The sequence below is a fragment of the Chrysochloris asiatica genome, unplaced genomic scaffold (genome assembly GCF_000296735.1).
Source record: "Chrysochloris asiatica unplaced genomic scaffold, ChrAsi1.0 scaffold00289, whole genome shotgun sequence".
NCBI classification, from domain to species: Eukaryota; Metazoa; Chordata; class Mammalia; order Afrosoricida; family Chrysochloridae; genus Chrysochloris; species Chrysochloris asiatica.
In genome coordinates this window covers 167,904-174,801 of record NW_006408807.1, presented here as the reverse complement: position 1 = coordinate 174,801, position 6,898 = coordinate 167,904, and the positions used below count along the sequence as shown (strand labels likewise).

The window sequence follows — 6,898 nt, the reverse complement described above, 5'->3', positions numbered from 1 at the left end:
GCTTCTGCCACAAATTCCCCCAACTGTGAGCCTTCCAACCTTCTAAGTATTCCTTTATATGTGGTTCAGAGTTCTGGGACCAGCCCCTGAGCCTGATTGGTCAGGTATTCTGTGTTGTTGTTGGCGGAGCTCTCTGCTATACGTCCACCCGATCCGCCATCTTGTTTGTTCTCTCCCATATTGCTGTTTTTTGTTTTTGTTTTTTCCAGCTGGTCGTTCTTTCAAGAAGTCTCTTCTGTTCCTCTAGCTGTGCTAGACTGGTCTGCTTGTCTATTCAAGTGGAAATTTCCCACCTCAGAAGATTCTGGATAGAGATCAGGATTCTACCTAAGGTTTTATACACTACAAAGGCTCCGCAGGAAACCTCTTTTACTGGGCAAGTTCTAGCACCCATTTTAGGTATTCCAGTCAGTTATAGACTGAAGACAGGCTTACAAGCTTTCCATAATCATGTTTCCAGATATTCCTTTCTATCCCCCTCAAGTGTCTATTTTACAATAGTAGGCAAGGGAAAGAATTATTTAAAAGACAGTCAAGCATCTTAACATTATTTCTCCTCTTTTACTCTTTCAGACTATGCCTCAATCCCTGTATCACAGAGCCCTGTTGTTCCAAGGCTAAGCATACATCACTATGTACCTCTGTCCTGTTTAGCCCATGGAAACCTGCCTAAGTGTTCTCCCATCTACCTTGTTTTCCTATCCCCCTCCACCTTCTTGTGTATTGCCCTCCCCAACACCCAAACTATTGTTGATGAGTCTTCCTTCTATCATGATGCCACGTTTTTCTTCATATAATCCAGTTTCTCAGATTATTTGCTCAGATACAGGAAGTGGGTAGAATTCTTCAATTTCATCATTATTCACTTTAATAGTTTGTGAGTAACTTTGAATAATAGTGGTAATAACTGGTCTTCCTGGAGGCATATGGATGTTATCCTATCATAAACAGCATTGTACCTCAAGATACACCTTGAAGTGTTCTTTTTGAGGAATAATGTGGCACCATTCCTCTTCAATTTGACATTCCCAGCATAGTAACTGTCTAATTCAAAATGGCCAGTGCTAGTCAATTTTAGTTCATTGATATTTAGGATATTGATCTTTATGCATTCCATTTCGTTTTTGACAGCTGGTGCTGTAGGATGAGCACTGGACTGTGAACCACAAGGTTGGCAGTTCAAACGTACCAGCTGCTCCTCGGAAACCCTGTACAACATTGTCTTGGAACCGACTCGATGGCCCTTAACAGCACCAACAGTTTTCCTAGATTTATATTTCATTCCACATTCTAATTATTGATGGAAATTAGCAGCTGTTGCTCCTTATTTTGAGTTATGTCACATCAGCGAATGAAAGTTCTGAAAGCTTTGATCCATTCAAGTCATTATGACCAGCTCTGCTTTGAGGAGACAGTTCTTCCCCAGTCATGTTTTGATTGCCTTCCAGCCTGAGGGGCTCATCTTCCAGCACTGTACCAGCTAGTGTTCAGCTGGTATTTACAGGATTTTTGGTGGCTAAACAGTCAGGCATGATCTGTGTTTCCTTCTAGTCTGTTGTAGTCTAGAAGCTCTGTTGAAAGCTGTCCACCATGGGGGCCTCTGCTGATACTAAAATACTGGTGGCATAGCTTCCAGAACCACAGCAACCTGCAAACCACCACGATACAACAAATTGGCAGATGAGTGGTGGGGAGTCAGAATTACCCTCCTGCAAATATTTTTTTCACTTGAAAGCCGTAATTGATCAGTTTGGAATTCATCTAAATGGTAGTACCATTAAGAGGCAGTTGATTGGATCTGTAAGTCCTATGCATTAGTGTTCTGAAGCTTTAATATCCTTGACCTCTGACAGTCTGATTTAGTGAATCTGTACATGGGCCCTAGACTCTCAATAACGTAATTTAAATTCTGGCCCTGTCAGCTTCTCTGAAAAAACCAAACATCCTAGCTTTTCTGGAAAGTCCTGACTTTTGTTATTCATTCCAGCATAATTACTATTAGCATTTCCTTTCACTCTCAGAAGTGTCCTGCTATGGACCATAAGTTTTATGTCCATGTTTTCCAATGTCTGTACCATTCACATATAGCAAAGCACTGTTTGTAAAGACAAATGTTCCTGCTCACTGAGGACAAAACACAAGCGAGGCCCAGCATTAGCTAACAGACGTGAAACGTGCGCACTAAGGGCCATGGGGGCTGCTTGAGAGCTTACTGTCAAGTTCTGTCATAGCTTTGTTCAGAGGGTAGATTGATTGTTCCATCAAAATCTTGTCGCTAAAGTTCTTTACAATTAGTTTTTTGTTTTGTTTTGTTTTAATTATTTTTTCAGAAATTCATACATTTTCTACTTTCATGGGTACCTAATCAGGCTTCCTGGTAGGATAAGCACTGGACTGCTAACTGCAAGACTGGCTGTCCAGTAGCTGCTCCATATACAGGGTTGCTATGAGTCGGAACCGACTCAATAACAAACAGCAAAGATCAGGCTGCTGGTGTTCTTTGGGTATCTGGTGTAGTTAATACTTAGTGGTCCCTTGTATTATGTCTCACGTAAATTTTTTTTAGTATCTAGTTTTAAAGGTAAATTGGAGGTAACTTTACTGTACCATTAAACATTTATGTTTTGCTTAATGATTTCTTCAACGTGTTCACTTGCATTTTGCATGTCCTTCAGAATTCATGTCCTGTGTGAGTGCACTCCCCTCCCTGAGCTGGTATTACTGGCATTCCCCTGGGTCTTCTAAAGATGTTGTCAGGCCGCAGCATTAAATCACCAGCAAATTCTGCAGACTGTGCCTTATCTATAATTACATTTTCAAAAAAGATAACGATATGATGGGGCTTCAGAAAGTTTGTGGAAAATCTCCATTATTTTCTAGTTACATTTTGCCAAGGACATTTTGAAGCCCCTTGCCACATACGTTTATTGTTACATAAAATCTACTGCCATTGAGTTGATTCCAACTCACTGCATCCCTGTAGGAAGGATAGAGTAGAACTGCCCCGTATGGTTTCCAAGGTTGTAACTTCTGTGGAATTATGGAAACAGATTGCCACATCTTTCTTAGTTGGTGGAATCCAACTGTTTATCTTTAGGTTAGCAGCTGAGCACTTTGCCACTGTGCTGTCTGAGCTCTTTTTATATGTGTATGTGTGTTGAACATACATGTATAAATTTATGTTCAACAGTAATATATATATAATTGTTGTTGTTAGGTGCCATCGAGTCGGTACCGACTCATAGTGATCCTATGCACAAAAGAACGAAACCTTGCCCGATCCTGGGCCACCCTCACAATTGTTGCCACGTTTGAGTCCATTGATGCTGCCACTTGGCCAGTCCATCTCGCTGGGGGTCTTCCTCTTCTTCTCTCACCCTCCACCTTACCAAACATGATATCCTTCTCCAGTCACTGGTCCCTCCTGACAGTATGTCTGAAGTATGAGAGACGAAGTTTGGCCATTCTGGCCTCCAAAGAGCACTCTGGCTGCACTTCTTCCAACACAGATCTGTTGGTTCTTTTGGCACCCCATGACACTTTCAGTATTCTCCTCTAACACCGTAACTCAAAAGCATCAATTCTTCTATGTTCTTCCTTATTCACTATCCAGCTTTTGCATGCATATGAGGTTATTCAAAATACCATGGCTTGGGTCAGGTGCACCTTAGTCTTCAAGCTGACATCTTTGCTCTTCAACACTTTAAAAAGGTCTTGTGCAGCAGATTTGCCTAATGCAATATGTCATTTGATTTCTTGACTGCTGCTTCCATGAGTGTTGATAGTTGATCCAAGATGAATGAAGTCCTTGACAACTTCAGTCTGCTCCATTGATAAGAATGTTGTTTATTGGTCCAGTGGTGAGGATTTTTGTTTTCTTTACATTGAGATACAATCCATACCAAAGGCTGTGCTGTTTGATCTTCATCGGTAAATATTATAAGTACTCCTCACTTTAAGCAAGCAAGATTGTATCATCTGCATGGTAATTGCAATAAATTATACATAATTTATGTTCAACAATAATTAGGTGGCTGTGGTGAGCAGTTCACTAATATGACTTATTTATCAAAATTAGAATTTGAATAGTTTAATGCTGTGCTAGTTCTCTAGTGTGTGTAAATAGTCATTGCTGATATTAGATGATTTTTTTGAAATGAAAAAAACAACAATCGCCATAAAATTAATTCTGACTCATGATTACCCCATGTGTTTCAGAGTAGAACTTTTTAAGTAGAGTTTTCAATGAGTGTCATCTTTCATAATTTGATCACCAGGATTTTCTTCTGTGGGGCTTCTGGGTAGATTTGAACTGCCAACCTTTTGATTTGTATAAGCAGTTAACTATTTGTACCACCCAGGAATTCTCTTTTTTAAGCTTTTTATTATGAATTGGGTGAAGTTTAACAGACAAGATCATCAGTTTTACATTCAACAAATTATATGCTTTGTTTCATCTCAGTGATTACCATCCCTATTTCCTACCTGTGGCTTCCCTTTTACATCTGAAAGTTCAGAAATGAACAAAGCAAAACCATTTTTTGTACACATATAAAATAAAAAATATATATTCATGTAAATGTCCCAAGGGCACATACTACAAGCCAGCCTCCTGCCTGCAGGCACACAGCCTTACTCAGTCCCTAATCCTAGAGCCTGCATCTGCTCTGTCTCTCCAGGCCACTGCTTCTTCCATTACTTTTCTAGGTGGAATCTCACACTCCACTCATGCTCGTCCTTTTGATGGTCTGTTCCTGAAATGAAAGATTAACTACTCCTCCCTTAGTTACACATCTTCTCCAATTATAGTTGTGACAGCCACAGTTAATCCTGCTAACACTTATTCACAATTGAGTCATTAAAATCTTATCACTATCATCCTCCACCCCCTTTCACCAGCTCCATCTGGAAAAGAGGAAAACTACACACAGTGGGGATTTACCTTACTCTCCTCATTCTGAAAGCTTATGAGTCAGCCACTTCATACCTTTATAGCACCCCCTCCCCTTTTTTTTTTAAGTTTTTATTGTGACTTGAGTGATAGTTTACATGGAAGAACATCAGCTTTACACTCATCCTATCACATTTTGTTTCATTACAATGTCTACAATCCCCTCCATGCTTTCAACAGCATTTGTTTCTATTCCCTCCTTTTTTTGGATATACACTGAAGCACTCAGGAATATATAATCATTCAAACAACCAAAGGACATACACCTGCAAGCCTGTCCACCAGCTGCCAGCACACATCCCTTCTCCCTCCATGAGTCTAGAGTCCCCAGCCGCTCCGTCTCTCCACGTCATCTCTGCCTCCATCTCTCGTGTCGCTGCTTCATTGGATTGGGTCCTGCACTCCGCTCTTCTCCCTTGATGGTCCCAGGGTCCTCCACTTCTGGACTGCAAGATCAACCACTTTCCTCTTTTTGTTAGAAAATGTCTACCTTTACATTTGCAACATTTGCAGTCAGTCCTGATAACAATTATTCACCACTGAACCACAAGAGTCTTATCCCCATCTCCTTTCACCAGCCATGTCTAGAGAGGTTGAAAACCACTCAGTTAGCCCCCCATTTTTGATAGCAAGTATCTAGATTGCCTGTGTCCCTATCAATCCAGTGCACTGAGAAAACAAGCTTGGTCCTTGATATGAAGAATCTCTCCATTCTAATTGTAATTTTGAGCAACTGCATCCCTTAGCAAAGGTCCAGTTCATCAAATTATAGCAATTTATAATTGCTTACAACATCAAGCATCTTTATTTTCATCTGGTCAAGTTCTAGTCAGCTAGCAATCCAAGCTAGGTCAAAGGGAAGATTGAAGTTCCGGCATGCTTATTTGTACTTCATACAAGCTGGCGACTTTGCTTGCTCTCAACTCTAACCCCATGGGCTTAGGAGTTAACAGATCTCTCTAAACTTCAGACCAGCCAGGCCTTCCTCTTCTCTGTGTGTCAGTGGAACCTGGCCAAACTCAGCCCTTGTCTTCACTGCTGCACTTCCCCCATTTTCATTCACAAGTAGACCAGGGTGGTCACCAGCGAGCATACTAGACTGCTTGCACCACCTAGGGACTCTTAAATCATTCCTTACCACAGAACAACAACAACAATAATAAGGATAAAAACAAACAATGTGTCTGAGTAATTAGAATACTTTCTGTTTGTAGTCCCTTTTTCCAGTGCTGAGCCACTAGGTGTTTTTTAATTTCTGTTCCTTGAACTGTCCTGGTTGGTGTTAGTTTTGGCACATAGTGACCACCAGAGCAGAAACCTAGATGCGAGACAGAAGACAGACTTGGGGAAGGTAGTAAGAAGTATCTGTGGTTGGATTTAGATGTGGGTATAGTTGGAGAATAACGATATGATGAGTATGAAAATGAAGTCTTAGGTTCCTGGTGGATTTAGAGGCTGAAGAGAAGTCCAAAACGTTTCTTGGTCAGGCAGAGAAGACAGAGGAAAGTGCTTAGGAAACAGGTTAAAGTGGCCACAGATGTGCAGCCAGAGCTGTACCTGGACTTGAGATGTCCCTGCACAGCTGAATTCCTTACCACTCTGGGAAGAGACACCCTTTTCCATCATAGGAGGTGGTAAGAGAGAATGCTAAACTGGTACACACTAAGAATTGTATATGCATTTGGGAAAACTAAGCGTCATTGCACCAGCACTGGATCACCAATACCTAAAAAAGGGGCAAGATTAGGAGGAATCTAGACTCTCCTACATAAAAATGAGTAAAGGACAAACACAGTAGATAGAAAGTTCACCTTCTTCAAAGGTTTGTCCTTTAGATTTCAACTGTGTAAACTCAAGAACTGACTTGAGTATTTTGGCAGTAAGGGGGTTCTTCTAAATGTGATTCTAGAAGAAATGTAATAATAATTGTTATTTAAAAATTAGATT

The 6,898-nt window shown here is 40.7% G+C and overlaps 1 protein-coding gene across 1 annotated transcript in view; it reads left to right on the top strand.

Annotated features, from left to right (window-relative positions):
• Nucleotides 1-6,898, top strand: part of FAM21A (family with sequence similarity 21, member A) — a 122,557-nt gene that overhangs the window by 78,560 nt on the left and 37,099 nt on the right. The gene's annotated exons all lie outside the window — the stretch shown is intronic.